At 39.3% G+C, this 17,667-nt stretch overlaps 1 protein-coding gene and 1 long non-coding RNA gene across 4 annotated transcripts in view; both read right to left on the minus strand.

Annotated features, from left to right (window-relative positions):
* The window catches only part of LOC124863025 (raftlin-like), a 164,811-nt gene extending 157,419 nt beyond the window's left edge, over positions 1-7,392 (minus strand). For both annotated transcript variants that reach the window (XM_047357273.1, XM_047357265.1), the window contains exon 1: positions 6,896-7,392. The gene's annotated coding sequence lies outside the window, so the exon portion shown is untranslated. The remainder of the gene's footprint in view (positions 1-6,895) is intronic.
* An 8,093-nt stretch (positions 7,393-15,485) lies between these two features.
* Positions 15,486-17,590, minus strand: LOC124866272. Of its 2 annotated transcripts, XR_007037766.1 has the most exons (3): positions 17,550-17,590; positions 17,324-17,436; positions 15,486-17,072 (listed from the first exon to the last, which is right to left on the minus strand). It is a non-coding gene; the product is annotated as an uncharacterized LOC124866272 (long non-coding RNA). The 2 variants fall into 2 exon arrangements; XR_007037765.1 differs by lacking the exon at positions 17,550-17,590 and having other exon boundaries at positions 17,324-17,537.
* Positions 17,591-17,667: the final 77 nt, after the last annotated feature.

Below are 17,667 nucleotides of genomic sequence, written 5' to 3' on the forward strand. Positions count from 1 at the left end.
AAAAACATTCAGCCGTTTTTTGGCTATAAATAAATGTTTTATTTTTTCTAGAAAATGCGCGGTTTCAAAAGCTGTTTAATGGTGATGTCACCACTACACTGGCACCTAGCAACGTTACCTGAGTCCCCCGCCTGACTAGAAACTGAAGCGGAGCTCCACCCACTTGATTTTTAGTAGAGGATCACATCTCGCCGGCTGGTTTTACCTTATAAGGCGCTTTATAATGGCTACCCTCAAAGGCAGATGCTCTGTTGTTGGCTGCAAAGATCCACATGTGTCCATACACATTCTCCCGCTGTTGGATAACAGAGATTTGTGGCTTCATTTTATTTTTAAGGGCAATGATCCATTAGCGTAGTTTGCGCTAATCACTTCACCATGGACTGCTTTGAGAACTCACATCAGTATGCGTCAGGATTTGCAGAAAGACTAACAGGCAGAACATAGTTGAGCGTAGAGTGAACTTCGCAGACTCCAATTTCCTATATTTCTGATCTCAAATTCCTACATTTCCGATACTTTCTGCCAAGGTGTCATCGAACGGGGAGGCAGAACTAATTTGCCGTGTAGCTTTGGAAAGACAAAAAGAAAAGATGGTGGTTTTAAAGGCCATTAAACCACACTAGGGACGAAGAAGAGGAATACACCTCTCAGCGCGAGGCAGAGTGGCCGTGACCTTGCACGTACTTGCGACCGGCTACTCGGAGCAGTGTGTCACATATAAAACAGTTCAATGTGGAGACTTTTTCCTGCCAAGCAGTTTATTTTGTGGCACCTCGCACGCCTACAGGGTCGCAAAAATTGAGGTTTGCACGGATATGTCTGGCGGACATCCGTTTTGAGTTTGCGCTAAGTCCACGCCTACGTCCGTAGCATTAAGTACATGCAACTATGTTTTACCCTTTAGACTAAAGAAAGATTCAGTCCCTACTGTTCGTGGCAAATCTGCAGATGACACAAATATAAGTACTTGTTGTGTCTTATATGTTTCAGTTATGTGTACAAAGTGCTGGGCGCAGACAGATACAGCTAATTTGCAAAAAGTGACAGAGCCCTAAAACAGCTCATTTTGAAAGGAGCACAAAGGGTAACTGAGAAGGTGAAATCTCATTACCTGAGAATGATTTTATTTAATTAACATGTTTTGCATAGCCCATAGACCTATCCCAAATGTTTAAAAGGAAGTATAATAGGTCACCTTCAATTTTTTTACCATTTGTAACATTGCCTTCACCTTCAAAGATCAGGAATAAAAGTTTAGTAAAGACAAATACTGATTAGAATTTAAGACCCGGAACTTTAAATCAAAATCAGTTCAATTCAAAAATACTTTAATCATCCCAAAGGGAAATGAAATGTTGTTGTAGCTCATATTATACAGGTTTATTGAAAGGATCTCCTGTAGTGGTCTGTCACAGCAGATCTGAAAAAGCCTCTGACCGAAGACACTCTGTTGATGTACGACAGTCTCATGAAGAGGCTGGTCAGGGTTCTTTATAATATTCTTCATTTTATGAAGAATCCTTCTATAAACAATGATTTCCAGAAGAGATAATGGACATGTTCATATCCATTATTTTCTCAGTGTTAAGTGAGGCCCATATGTACCCTTGCAGTTGGGGTTATTAAATGTTGACATTAGTCCTTGTTTGAACTTTTTGTCTTGACTAATGGCTCCCATTTTGGTTTGACACTGTATCAGGGCAAGAACCACAACCACTTCCATGTTTCCATCAGTCCTGTTGCAGAGTGGCCTGCGAGGTGGCCATATGGAGTTTCAATAGAAAGCAGTTCCTCTTCTGCACGTGTGGATGTCTTAACAGTGTGTCTGTGGAAGCATACAGTGGAGTTTAGGAGGTCATCCATTTCTGCAGCGTTTATGCATGTTCATGTGCTGATCGGAAGGTGTTGATATCCTGTGCATTTGTAGTAATTGCTTTTCTATATACAGGGGTTGGTCAATGAAACTGAAACACCTGGTTTTAGACCACAATAATTTATTAGTATGGTGTAGGGCCTCCTTTTGCGGCCAATACAGCGTTAATTTGTCTCGGGAATGACATATACAAGCCCTGCACAGTGGTCAGAGGGATTTTAAGCCATTCTTCTTGCAGGATAGTGGCCAGGTCACTACGTGATACTGGTGGAGGAAAACGTTTCCTGACTCGCTCCTCCAAAACACCCCAAAGTGGCTCAATAATATTTAGATCTGGTGACTGTGCAGGCCATGGGAGATGTTCAACTTCACTTTCATGTTCATCAAACCAATTTTTTACCAGTCTTGCTGTATGTATTGGTGCATTGTCATCCTGATACACAGCACCGCCTTCAGGATACAATGTTTGAACCATTGGATGCACATGATCCTCAAGAATGGTTCGGTAGTCCTTGGCAGTGACGCACCCATCTAACGCAAGTATTGGGCCAAGGGAATGCCATGATATGGCAGCCCAAACCATCACTGATCCCCCCCATGCTTCACTCTGGGCATGCAACAGTCTGGGTGGTACGCTTCTTTGGGGATTCTCCACACCGTGACTCTCCTGGATGTGGGGCAAACAGTAAAGGTGGACTCATCAGAGAACAATTCATGTTTCACATTGTCCACAGCCCAAGATTTTCGCTCCTTGCACCATTGAAACCGACGTTTGGCATTGGCATGAGTGACCAAAGGTTTGGCTATAGCAGCCTGGCCATGTATATTGACCCTGTGGAGCTCCCGACGGACAGTTCTGGTGGAAACAGGAGAGTTGAGGTGCACATTTAATTCTGCCGTGATTTGGGCAGCCGTGGTTTTATGTTTTTTGGATACAATCCGGGTTAGCACCCGAACATCCCTTTCAGACAGAACTGTGCTCTTACCCTGCTAATTCAACCTTCACACTCTGCTCTTACTGGTGCAATGTGCAATCAATGAAGACTGGCTACCAGGCTGGTCCAATTTAGCCATGAAACCTCCCACACTAAAATGACAGGTGTTTCAGTTTCATTGTCCAACCCCTATATATGTCATGACATTGGTAGAATTATTTGAAAAGTTATTTTGTTTTGTTTATCTCACAAGCATGTGAGATGGTTTTTTGTCTGAAACCATCACAGGGAGGACATTGCTACCTATTTTCAAATTGTCACAGCCCTAAACGAGGGTTGAAATACGATTTTAACATTTAGGTTAAAGGGTTAAGAAACCTAGAGTTCAAATTACATTTCATTTTAAAGGCCATCATTTAGCAACAATGTTGGAAACTTCAGTATCTGTCATTTTGCTTGCCAATCTGACCCACATGCAGAAAACACTCACAGAGAAAATGAAGTTTAACGCTTTTATTTGTTCACAGGTCCGATGGAGGTGGGATCTGGGACTGGAACCTCTCGGCTACATGGAAGGGTAACAGGTAAGCACAGCATGTTGACAATGGGGGGTTTACGATGTGAGGTATCTTACAGTTTGTTGCAGGTGCTGGTTCGCCGGAGGGGAGTTATTCTGGGTCTGGTAAGTTTGTTAAGCCTGGTCACTTTGATGACTGATCCTTTCCTCAGATCAGAACTTTGATTCGTTGTTTCCTTACTGATTTGGTCCAGTGGTGCCGCTCGCTGGAGGGTGGACAGGTTTCGCTCAGAGAAGCTGAGGTTATGGAGTCCTACGGCTGCTAGCAAAGCCTGACTGGAAATCTTGGCAACGGAGGTGAGGTCAGGTAGGTTCTTCAAGGAGCTTGAACTGGGTCCAAAACTGAACCACAGAGGCAAAACACTCAGGCGTCGAAGTGCTGGCAGCATGCTCCTTATAAACCTCCTAGCTTGATCAAGGAGATGGAGAACACCTGTCCAAACCCAACAGCACACAAGCGACACCTAGAGGCGAAGCAAAGTAAATAGCAGGCACAAAAATACAAACAGGAACTCCCAGAGCCCGACAGTATCATGCGATGTGGCGGGGATGAAAGGAGCCACATCTGTAGTAACATGGACACTGCTCTGGTGTGTCATGGTGAAGAAAGGTCTGAGCCAAAATGTGAAGCCCTTGAAATACAAGTCTTTCTGCATTTTGACCCTCAGTAATCATATGAATCATGACTGAAACAATGAGATCCAGAATGAAACAGCTAATATTAGCTTCGTCTGTGGGTTGGCTGGACTCAGCTTTACAAATTGGAGTACCATCATTTGTGGGGAGCTTGGAGTAGAGCCGCTGCTCCTTTCCATCGAAAGGAGTCAGGGGGTTAGGGCATCTGATCAGGATGATATCCTCTGGATGTCATCTGCATGCCTTGTCCACAAGGCAAGAGACCCTTGAGCTGAAGAGCATCGCTGGGGACAGGGATCTTCTGGTATCTTCCTGGACCTTTTGCTCCCAACATCTAAGGTGACACATGTTAGGTCTCTGGTGTAACAAGTCCAGATGGTGCTTAAGATGAGTCAATAAATGTGAAAGGAATGTAAATAAATTCATGTTGGGGCAGAACATGAAGGGGGACAATTCTGATGGGTGAACTTTTAAGATTCAGTTTTGATGTAGCAGGTTGAGTTTTCTACAATGCTCATGAAAGAAACTTAGAAGTTTCCTTTGTTGACTCCTTTAGGAAACACTGGACCATACTTTCAAAAAGCAAAAAGATTTCTGAGTCCCATGATAGCCAAACATTTCTAATCTACACTCATAAAGTCCTGATGAATAGGATTCAGGTTAATACGAAGTCAGTTTAAACAGGTTTAAGTCTTTCATTTATTATCCCTTAGGTTAAAGTTACGTTGTATCTTGTTTTGATAGGATCTATGCAAAAAAGCTTTGATGATACCATATGATTAGCTGTATTACTGAAACGGCATGTGTGTTGTTTTTTTTTGGGGGGGGAGAAAACTCCTGACCCTCCTATGCTGTCGAGTTATCGCCGGCTATTCCTCCACATCTCACCAGCTGGAACCAATTAACAGCAGTTCATTGGCAATGAACTCTCTCACTCACTTTCTTCCCTAAACACTGACTCATTTTTTTGTTATTCACCCCAATCTTCCTCTCTGTCCCGCAAAATAGTCCTGAACTCCTCCTTCAACCCATGCCGTTTTCCCTTTAAACCTCCAACGCACGCACACTCGCATTACCGTCTAACTGCGAGAACATGTAGCGACCACCTAAATATTCACTGAGAGAAAGGGATATACCAGCAGGGATGGCTTGTAACATGACAGAAATAGAGAGTTTTCATGGCTGCCTCAATAGTCCTTGAAAATATAAGTTCACCCTAACTGCTTCTATATATCAAAAGTAGTACCCCCGTGTTGCTATTCAAATACACTTGGTGTGTGTTTTAAAACAAAGCCAGGGTGGAACAAATGCAATGACCTTAAAGAAGCAATTGTTGCTGATTATTAATCTGAGAAGGGTTTTAAGGCTGTTGAAGAACCTGAAGTCCTTCGTTCTGTAGTAGGGATTTGCGACCTCTGGCTCTTTAGGTTTTTCACTGTGGCTTTTCATTACTAACCAGAAATGCTGAGCAATGTTTTTATAAGAGGAAACAGGAAAGGCTAGTTTTAGAGTTGTCCAACTCACTGACACAAATAATCTAATAGAATATTTATTTGTTGTGCCAGTTTTATAGGCTCCAATTTTTAGATTTTATTTTATAGATTATCTACTTTTTTAATTTTATGGCTTTGTGTATATAAATAGAGACATAATTTTAGTCTAGACAATTGTATTTCTGAATTTAGATTCTTAGATTCATTTATCTTTGCTCTAAAACGTAAAAATGTGAATAAAACTAACAAGGTTCATTCAGTCCTGCCAATCTACGCAAGAGTGGACATTTCAACAAACTGACACCAAGGTCAGATTCTGCAATACTGAAAAACCCAAGGGCTATGTCTTGCATTCTGCAGGCCTCGCATAACATGTTAAATGTTGAATTTCATTACAAAATTTATAGAAAACGTCTAAAGAATGTATGACGTGTTTGAAAGGGTCAACAGAAGAAACCTCTTCTCTTTAAAAAGCATATGGCAGCATAACCAGTTTATCTCAGTGAACCATAAAAAAACTTCTGGAACATCAACCTTTAATAGATGAGACCATAGTAGAGATAATTGGTCACAATGCACAGCATCATGCTTAGAGACAGCCAAACACAATATCAACACAAACCCCTCATACCAACTGTAAACCACAGTGGTGTGATGATTTGTTTTTATGATCCAGAAGATCTAGTGTATATTTACCCAAACATGAACTCCTTCCTTTACCATAATGTACAGAAACCATCTATCAAACAGCTGAAGCTAGACCCAAACTGGGTCATTAACAGGACAATGATCCCAAACACAGAAGTAAATCTACAACAGAATAGCTAAAAAAAGAGAAGGTGTCCCAACGGGTCAGTCAACGTCCAGACTTTAACCTGACTGAAATCCTGAGGGCAGACCTTAAAAGAGATCTGCAAACCTCAGTGAACTAAGGAAAAGTGTGCCAGTTGCTTTTAAAAGCTGTTGAATCCAGGGTTGTACTTAAGTTTGTCTTCATAAATGCACAGTACAGCAGTTCACAAATCAACTTGTCTTTCTCATCACTGGTGACAGATACTGTTTCGGGGTTTAATCTGAGGCAACTTTCACACTTCAAAATCAACCAGACCTATTTATGTGCACCATGACTGGCTGTTTTTGCACATTTCACTGTCACACTCAAACATCTAGCATGTGGTGGCTGTGGATTTAAAGCCATGTGTCTGACACACTCATATATTGTAGTGTGAATCAGCTCTCTATTGCACAGTAAACACTTACAGCCATGTGGTTTAAGTTTACAGTGGCTGCTATCCAGAGAATCAGGAGGGAGCGCGGAGAGTGAAACATCTGTAAAGACATACACATGCTGAGAAGCTAAAATGAGAAGCAAACTTACCTGTTTCACAATCTGGTTGAGAAGTTCACTGCTTTGAGACAAATCCAAAGCTCCCTTCAGAATATTTCATTCTACTTTAGAGGTGTGAGAGAAAAGAGTACTTCTGATCTTGTCAAACAAGCTGATGGAGGCAGCAGAGGAGCTGGTACTATGAAAGGAAAACACAATCCTCCGTCTCAGAAACAAGCAGAAAGCAGAAACAACAGCTCCAGCGGTTGGCTTCGTCTTCCCCCTCTTCAGCACCTAACGGAGCTCAAACACACTTGTACACTGGGTGCCTTTAGGTCATGCTCAAAATATGTTGTGCAAGCTCAGGGAAACCACATCCTGTCACATATTTACCTCCCCCTCTGTCTCTCCCTCCCTCTCTACAGTCTATCTCTCTGTGTGGTGTTCTACCTCTTTTTCCTGTGCACCCGTCTCTCTCTGCCCTGTGATTGTCTGAAGCAAACTGAGCGCTCTGACCCAGCGTCTGCTCTGAGCAGTCTCTCTCTGCGTCTGTCTCTCCAACAGCCGCTTCGGTTCCACGCGACTGACTAAAGAATCCATCTGAGGAGAGGGAAAGGGAAGGAGGAGGGGGATGACAGGGAGGCTGGAAGGAGGAGGAGGAGAAGGAGGAAAGGCGGGGGGCTTTATATGGGAAATACCAGAGTTAGAGGAAAGGAAGAACAGCAGGAAGGATGGCCGGTGTTGTTTAGGGAGTGAAGGACTTAAGAAAAGGTGGGCAGATCAATAATTTGTAAGGGAGATAGATGTGATGTCGATAATGCAAACTTGCATGGTGCGGCGGAGGAGTTTCACATTGCAGTGAAAACTATTTTACTCTGTTTGGCCTTTTTGTCATGCTAAAATTTGTTCAGGTCATCAAACAAATTGTAATATCAAACAAGGATAGCATGATTAACTACAAATTTCAGTTTTCAGATGACGATTTTATTTTCATTTTAAGGAAAAAACCTTCCCAAACCAACCTGGTCCTATGTGAAAAGTAATTACCACCTGACCATAACTGGTTGTGCCACCCTTGGGGACCACAACTGCCATGAAGTATTTGTGAAAACTGGCATTGAGTGCTTTACATTACTGTGGAGGAATTTCGATACACTCTCCTTTGCAAAACAGTTTTAACTCATCAACACTATTGGGATTTCAAGCAAGAACAGCCTGTTTAAGGTTATGCCACAGCATCTCAATTGGTGTGTCAAGTGGCCTAGTGGCCTTGTCAAAATCTGGATATTGAGCCCAATTTAGATGTTGTTCTGGGTTCTTTTGTGATCTCCGGAATGAGTTATTAATAAACTCTTGGAGCAGTTTTGTAAGGCAGGAAACTCCTGGGAAGGTTCCCTAATGTTCCATGTTATTACCATAAGTGGATAAAGACACGATTTGTGGATGTTTGGTTTTTTGTTTTTTTTTCTTTAGGTTTGTTTTAAGCATCTCTTTATTATTTCTAGGTCTTTCCTGTGATCATTATGGTTAATATTCTCCAGGTGGTGCTTTATTAGTTCATTCTTTTGGGTTTGGTTTCTTACCTTTTCTTGTACTCCGTTGGTACATTTACATTTATGTTTTGTAATATTTGTTAGTTCATTTCTTTTATCTGTGTTCAGTTCCATTTATGTTTTGGTTCCCACTCTCAGCCACTTCCACCACATAATCAGCTTCATTTAGGTTCTATTTAGAAGATTTCATAATAATACAGGTCTAACAGTAATCAGGTCAAAGTGTTATGACTGAAACTGAACCAAAATATGTTTTTGATCACATTTAATGTATGGCTTAACCAAAGGGCAATTATAAGTTCACATAGGTCTAGGTTGGAGTGAACAGGTTTCTTCACTTAATGAAACCGTTATTTGAAAAGTGCAATTTGTATTTTCTTATGGTTATTGTTGTCTGATATTAAAATATATTTCATATGAAAAGGTTTTGTGTGACAAAAAGCAAAAACAGAAGAAATATGTAAGAAAGTGGTTTTTCACAGCACTGTAGTAGTTTGGTTTATTAAAATAGGTTGTTTGTCTGATTTCATAACTTCTCTCCTCAGTAGTGGTCATGTATATTCAACATGCCAGGGCCAAGACCACCAATAGCAGTATACAATCAGAAATCAAGCTTAACAATAAAACCACAAACCACAGTTGAAGTGAAAAACACTGATTATCTAGTCATCATGTTACATTTTGTCCTCAAAGTTGATGTGTTAGAAGCAGGAAACAAGTGGCACACCTTGTGATACTTGCTGAATTTGGAGGACCAAGACGTTACAAGGAGGTAGGCAGAATCATGACAATACATAGTTCAAGTCACCAACACAAAAAACATTACAAAAACTGAGGATACCACAGAAGAGCATGAAATGACCAACAGAAGATTCCAGCTTAGAGTGGTTAATTACAACATGTAAATGTAATACACTGCAAGTGTGATGGTAGCATGACAGGACAAGCCTTGGGAAAATTACTAACACAATGATTACACAGGATAGTTTCCCACTGAGGTGACTGTGGCTCAGTAGGAAGAGTAGTTGTCTTGCAATCGGAAGGTTGTGGGTTCAATTCCAGCTTCCTCCTGCTGTATGTGCACCGATCTGCATATCATGTGTGAGTGTTAGTGTTAGTGAGTGCGATTGGGTGAATGTGGCTCTAGTGTAAAGTGCTTTGAGTGGTCTGTATGACTGGAAAGGTGCTATATAAAATTCAGTCCATTTACCATTGGGATTAGGGGAATAACTAAATTAAGGGAATACAGTAAAAATGGCTGGGTGCCAAACTGAGAAACTAAACTCCTGACAAGCCTAGTTTGAACTAGTTTGACAAGAGTTAAACTGTGATGGTTAGAGGACTGGGTCAGAGCATCTCCCGAATTGCAGTTCCTTTGAGGTGCTCCTAGTCTGCAGTGGGTGGTATCTATCAAGGAAGGAGCTGTGGAAGGGTCACTGATGCATTTGTTGAGTGAAGGCTTGTCCACGTGATCCAAATAAATAGCAGAAGTTACTAGTGGTTTTTATAAAAATAAAAGATTAGAATACACAGAGCAATAAAGTTTGTTGTGTCCACAACAAAGCATCAACAATGGAGACTTGAGCATTAGAAATTGACCACAGAGTAAAAGAAGCCACTGTTTTTCCTTCATCGATGGGTCAGAACTGTTTTTGCAGCAAATAAGATACCACCATACTATAAGGTAGGAGGGGTCATAATCTAATGCCTCCACGGTGTATTATTTTGGGCCAACCTGGGCAAATTAAAGTACAAAAAGTAGTCATTTAGTGCATAAATGACTCACCGAAAATAACAGCAGCAGCAGAGATACACGCTTGTAAAGAACACACATCAGCATTGGCTTTGAAAAAATAAGATTACAATTTAGAAAGGTTTTAACAGAAACCTGTTTTTGCTCTGCAACTTTAGTTCATTCTCATTGCTCTTGCAGTCAAGCTATACCGTGATAGACCCATTAAGACATACAAGCACTGCATAAAACTGCCTGAAAGGTTTATTTAGAGTTCACTGAAGCTTAAAGTGGAGCAGTGAAAAAATGAAATGAAACATCAAATAGGCAGACAGATAATAATGTGCATCTACATGTTTCTCTGGATTTAAAGGTGTAAAGAGACCAATCAACATCTGAATGTGTGTTTCTGCTGCCCCCTAAAGGACCAAAAATAACATAATCAGGTTTTCTGTGCTATTAAAATGGACATAAATAACAGCAGGATAATAATGAGGTGTCAGCAGGCGGGGTTTGATGATGTTTTCCTTCATGTCTGATAAACACAAAGAGATCACATGTCTCTTAAAGACTCCCACATGCTGAAAGAGATAAAAAGGTTGGATCCAGTGAAAAACAGCAGAATATAAAATGTTATTGTTAACAATGCATATAATTTTAAGCTTAACCAGTTTCTCTTTTTAAAGATTTATTTTTTTCATAACATTCTTACTATATAAGTAAAAAATCCATGCTGAGAAAACTGGAAGGTCTCCAGTACAGGAACTTTACAATAATAAATTATTTATTTATTTGTTTTCTCTGTGTATATATAACACAACAAAAAATATCACCCAGTGTTACAGTCAAGGTAAAAATAAATGAAGAGAATCCACGAAAAACAGATTGTACCTGCAAATTTTTCAATTGATGACATAGACTCAGTTGTACGATATTGTGCTGGCAGAATGAGGATCTATCAAATATGAGTTTTAAGTGACATATTGATAGAGGTTTACTATGATATAAACATAGGACATGAGGACCTGAAATGAATATTAGGAGATTTTGGACAAATCTGCAGCCAGAATAGATTTTAAAAGATTTGTGAAGCATGGAGGCGGCAGTGTTATGATTTTGGTTTAAAATATAACCTGTCAACTGGATATTTAAAAAAAATACAGCATTGACTACCAAATGTTTTAAAAAACAATTAATTGTCAGCGTACTTAATGGAAGGCCACCATTGCTTTGGGGACTCAACCCAAACAATGTAGACATTCCTGCCAGTTTTCTGTCCTTACTCCTGAGTATAAAGAGGTTCACTTGTTAATAAAATTTGATTATGTGCTGAAGTTCAATTCAAGATAGCAGGTCTAAATCATATCCAATTATGTAAAATCCAGATTAGGTCCCTATTTAATTCAAATGAATCCAGTTCATTTTAATACAGTCTAATCACAGACAGACTCAGATCCAATTAACTACAGTAATGTTTAGTACTAACTATAATAACATATAGTCAAATTTAGTTTATCATATAATGTTAATTGCTAAAATGTTATCTATCCAAAACAGCTCACCTCATCCACTAGGACATTGACATGATGCCCATAACAATTTTATTAATTGATGATTCCAATTTGCCCTTATTGTGTGCAGATGGTTGTCTCTGCTGTGTGTCTGTTGATGTACCAAACATTTTACACGGAGATGTTTGGAGACGGGCATCAGTACCTGCAACCCTAGACATGATGTAACATGTATGGAAAATGGTGTGGACATTTTCAATAGTTCAAGTGCCCATTTTAATCTACAGGTATTGTTCTCGAAGTTCTGGTACAAGCAGTTAGTGTGAGGAAACCAATATCAGCAGACCTCCGACTGGGCTCACACACATTTAAATATTGTTATAAAAGGACAGATTTAATAAGTATCAAAAACATTTAGTTTCAGGAGTCCCTTAAAAGACATTTATTTTTGCAGTTTACATGTATGCAACATTCAAATGTATTTCACAGATTAATAATTTACAAATACATATTTGAACTGCTTTAGCAATATATGAGGAGAACACGTTAAAAAGATGTTTTAAGCTACATTTATGCAAAAATATTGAAACATGGGCATCACATTAAATGCAGAACAATGTCTAAATTTGACATTTACATTTAGCTTTAAATAATAACAAGCTACAGTATAATAAACATGGTTTTGTAATGAGGGATTGTAAATTCTTTCAGGATTTCATCAAGGAGATTCATTAATCAACTTCTAGGTTTAAAGTAAAACTGTATCTTGATGGTGCTTCATTCATTCGCACTGCAACCTATTTTCAGTTTTAAAAAGCAACCAAATCAATAGAGACAGATTATTCATTTATTTCAAAAGTATATTTCTTTGGATTCCGACATGAATTACAACTGGGTTATTCATGATGGCCACTGAATAGAGATCTTTTCAAATGGATACTATTTTGAAATGCGCAGACAACTCCTACTCAAGGATGCTAAGAAGGTTATGGATAAATAATGAAGTTTAGAAAGCAGCAAATAGCAAAAGAACTTATAGAAAACTATTGATTTGAATCTTTCCCACAGAAGCCAAATCTTAATATCAGAGGAACCTTTGGCATATATTTGGCCTATAAAGAATGGAGCCTTCTACTTCTTTGTGACTAAATTTGTGCTACTTATGGTTGTATTGGTAATTGAAGTGTTGCCAGTCGTTATCATAATAACGATGGTGAAAATTGCTTTTCAATTCACTCCATATGAATACTAGATATCTCCAGCAGTATTTTTAGATATTACATTGTTTTTGGACATTTCATTTTATATCTAAGAGGCCTGAAACAATTTTTCATCAAATAAATTTCAATGTCAAACAAAGATAACCTTAGTTAATAAGAATAGCAATTTTTAAATTATTTGTTTTTGCTTTTAATCGTTGTTTCCAAATTATTAAAAGCAAAAACAAATAATTTTTTCTGGGCTGTATGGTGTATGGTGGCAAAGTTGGTAGTACTGTTGCCTTGCAGCAAGAAGGTCCTGGGTTTGATTCCCAGCCAGGGGTCTTTCTGCATGGAGTTTGCATGTTCTCCCCGTGCATGCGTGGGTTCTCACTGGGTACTCCAGCTTCCTCCCACAGTCCAAAGACATGCCTGTTAGGTTAATTGGTCACTCTAAATTGCCCTTAGGTGTGTGAATGAGTGTGTGCATGGTTGTTTGTGTGTTGCCCTGCAATGGACTGGTGACCTGTCCAGGGTGTACCCTGCCTCTTGCCCATAGACTACTGGAGATAGGCACCAGCTCCCCTGTGACCCACTATGGAATAAGCGGTAGAAAATGACTGACTGACTTGTTGTTGTTTCCATGCTTTCCACCATAACATTTTTGTTTTTTCCGCTCTCTACTTAGTATCAGTGTCTTTTCATAAATTAAGTGGCCTCTCCAATTTGCTGCCTTAACTAATATATATTGTGTTGTCGTTAATTTTATGGAGTCATAACAAAATAAACTTTGCCACAGTTGAAATATCATAATTTCTTCCTTTTGAGGAGAAAATCTGTCACTTACACTGTAAGTTAACCAGTCCCACCATGTGTTTGCATAAGCTGTCAAGACAGGACAAAAACAAAAAAAACAGCAGCAAAACTGACTTAGTCCTTTGCTTTTTATTTGGATGTAAGTCATGGAAAATAAACTACAGCTCCATATTATTATTTTGTCATTTAACTAGTCAAAAATATACTCACCAACTAAAGAAAGCCCAAAAGAACTACCTGCTTTTCTGATGAGTTGTCGTCATTACTGGTGAAAGCTGAACATGATTTGACCTACCAGTCCCCTCTAATGTGGACTCAGAGTTCCTCATGAGTCATTTCTGGCCTCACAAGGATTCTGGTCCCTCATTTGCCAGTAAGCCCTAAGTGTCCTCCTCATATGTTGTTGTAAGAACATTTCTGAAGGCTTCAAAATTAACGATACGTTTCTTTTGAAGATGGACATATCCTGCCTCTGTTTGCCATCACATCAGGAGCCCCCATCAGACATTAATCACCAACCCTGCAAGCAGAAACTGCCAGAACATTTCTGTTCGGTTTGGACAAAGAGGCCAATTTTGGAAGGGCATTTCTAGCCCACCTCCAAAGATAAAACGTTCAAAGGGGCACTCTGGCAAATCGTAAACCACTGAGAGACCTGAAGCTGAAATGGAGCGGTTAATGTTGTTTTCTAACCATAGAAATGAGGAAAGAGCTCTTGGCACTAAAGCTCAAGAGCCACTGATGATCTCCCACTGTATAACATTCAACATTACTTACCTTGAGTTAAAAAAGCCAAACAGTAACTCTGAATGTCATTGTCAGTTTGTTCCTATTTAAAGGCTTTATTGGTGCATATTAGGTGTGTTTAACGGACCGTAACGGCATCAAAACCCTGACCTTACAGCCATAAATGGCCATGCAGCCAGATGGCTTCTTTTGATCTACTGGAGAACTGAAATGTGACAAATAGAGTGAGACCAGTTATGAAAACATCAGCCGAGCGTGGTATTTATACAGACTGTGCTTTATGGAAGCATCAGTCTGATCTGAGGTCCTAAGATAGACAGATGACTGGTTAGGAGAAGTAGTGGAACAAAACATATCACTGAATGTGGCTTTTAATTTCAGATAGACAATATTAAGGTTGTTTTAATTAAATGATTAGTTTTTATTATTCAAGGCGTCAGACTGTTGTGTTCTGCTGTTGGTTCACAATATCTCCAGTCATAGGAGATGCCACAGTGGCCCCTGCTGTCCAAAGAGGTAAAACAAGAAATGTTCTCCTCAAATAAAGAATAATCATCTTCCTGCTGTGTTCAGTTTTATTTTGACAGAGTAGTTGCATTTGAGATGTTATTGGCTTATTGTTATGATGTCCTCTGTTATTTATGACCATGTTGAACTAGTTTAAACAAGAAAGTTCCCATTGACATTTTATACTCCTTCCCATCACAGCAACTACTATTACTGTCCCTCATTTATATCTTTCTCTGACCAAAAGCAATTTGTTCCAGTCAAGTATTTCATGAAGAAAAACATTTTCCTTGAACTCCTCCTGACTTCATGGAAAAGGAGAAACATCTGAATGTATGCATAGCCATTGGTACATAAAGAACTACACCCATGACATGCATCGTTGCACTTTACATTTATTACCACTGACAGCAGAATGTAAACTGACTGAACGTTGCATTTTTCATTTAATGCAGAGATACACAGTAACAAAGCTAACCACCTGAGCCACAATAATGCCCATAGTAACAATCAGTAAAGTAAATAAAATGTTATTCAATTCAGTTATACTTTTCTAATCCTGAAGGGACATTAGACTGTAAAAATACATGTTCTTTTTTATTTGTATGTATTTGGCCTATGCAAGGACATGAATGTACCTGGAGAAAACAGGGAAAACATAAAACGCTCCACCTAGAGATGAATGGATCATTATTCTTTAGCCAAAGGCAGCGAACCACAAAAGACATGGCTAAATCCAAAACAAATATTGTTAGGTAATTAAACGTTACCCTGTGGTGTGTTTTGACTGTAAGAAGAAGCCTGAGTACTCTGAGAACACACAAGAAACTATTAAGTAAATAAAATGCCTGTTATAACTCTATTTATATAGTCCTGTTTTTGGACTGTGCAAGAAAAGTGGTAACTTCTAAAACTGTCTGTTGATAATTTATGGAGAAGTTTTTTGTGACAGATGAGAAAATACAGAAGTATTTCTTGCTGAAAATCTTGATTATTTCAGCTTTAAAACTTCACATGACCTGCATTATTATCATGCATATGATCAAGATAATATCTAAACAATCACTTGAGTTCAGTTTTTTTATTCTTTTTTTGTAGAAGGTTCTCTTGGTGAAACTTTGTGGTCGCAGGCAGGGTACTTCACCATAAAGGGCATTTGCTTTAAAAGTTTAAGTAAAGTATAACAAAACCCCATTTCACTATTTTTGCATGAAAATAACCAACTAACTTCATTTTAGTGTAGTCATGTCAAAAAAGGTTTTTGGCAGAAATACCCAAAGAAAAGCAGATTCATTGCTATAAAAGATAGACAAATGTGCTTGTAATCATTGTCTTCTAGACCCCGTTCACAAATGGCACTAACATGGATTCTGAGTGATCCAATTGTGTCAAGAAAGAGCTAAACACAAGTTTGAATGCACCCAGGATGCTTTGAGAACTGTTTTCTTCAATAGCCTGGTGCACTTGTTTTCGTACTAAGTGGGAAGCCAGGATGCAATCTGTCCTGGGACACCATGAAAGACCCACCCATTCCCATGATGGGACTTTTCTCAAGAAACAGTTATCTGGATGGTTAAAAGAAAAGATATAAAAATAAACCTCTGGAAACAGCTGTTGTCAGAATTAGCACTGCTATTGTCAAATTAAAAATCTAATTTAACTGCGGTTTTCATCAGTAAAAAAAAATAATGATCTTTTGCAAGTCTGGATTTTACTGATTGCATATCTGTTAAGCTACACGTGTGAGTTAATAAAGAGTTTGTAGCTGGAATAATACCCCAGAGTTTAACATAAGCCATGTTACTGCCTCAATAATAACTTCAAGTGGATAATATATCAATGATGTTACAGCAACATCAGACCTGCTGATTGTTCAGCTTGCAGCCACTGTGTTTGTTTGCATGTAAAGCAGGTAACTTTGATCTGATCCCCTAGGATGGATTTTAATGCCAGGGGTGTATATTTGTTCACTTAAACCTGGTTTATTCAGGAAGCATGTTAATACCAGGTCTGAGCAGGGTCCTAGTGGTAGAGTACGGAGCTTTAGAATCATGTCACCACCAGTGCAGAGCTTCCTAATCATTGGAAGCAGGTGGATGAGAGTGCAGCTGCACAAGTATGAAGGTGAAGAACATCTTCCACCAAGAAAAGAAGCCTGCATTCCTTTAAAACACAAAAACAAAACAAATAAAACAAACTTGATGAAAAAGTGAAATTCTGCACAAAGTACAATGGAGTACAACAATGGAGAGCAGGTGCAAAATGACTTTTTATGACACACCGTCTTATTGTTTGGTATTTCTGGGAAATCTTTTGTTCACAGCAGAAGAAAATGTGACATGTAGCATGAGTTAAACATCCTTTTATAGTGCATGTGTCTAAAGGTTCACGTTTCTTACTGGGGGGGAACCCACCAGGGAGAGGCACAGAGTCAGGAGAGGAACACAGTCTGCCACGTTCAGTCCTAGTCCAGGAAGGAATCTGCACAACAAACAGAGGTCTGGATCAGATCAGCCAGAGATCACACCTGGAACAGGTAACAGGAGGAAGTTAGTGTTTCAAGTTCAGAGAAAAGTCTTGCAATCTTTTTTCACAAATAAACTTGCAAAAAACAGGTTTCAGAGCTGGCCAGAAGATTACCACGGAGGGCAAAGCACTCAGGCAACGAAGTGCTGGCAATCCATCCTCTTTATGCTTCCCAGCTGATGAACCAATGAGCCACACCCGTAGTCTCCAGCAATCTCCTGTTGGCGGCACC

The sequence above is a fragment of the Girardinichthys multiradiatus genome, chromosome 3 (assembly GCF_021462225.1).
Source record: "Girardinichthys multiradiatus isolate DD_20200921_A chromosome 3, DD_fGirMul_XY1, whole genome shotgun sequence".
In the NCBI taxonomy this organism is placed as follows: Eukaryota; Metazoa; Chordata; class Actinopteri; order Cyprinodontiformes; family Goodeidae; genus Girardinichthys; species Girardinichthys multiradiatus.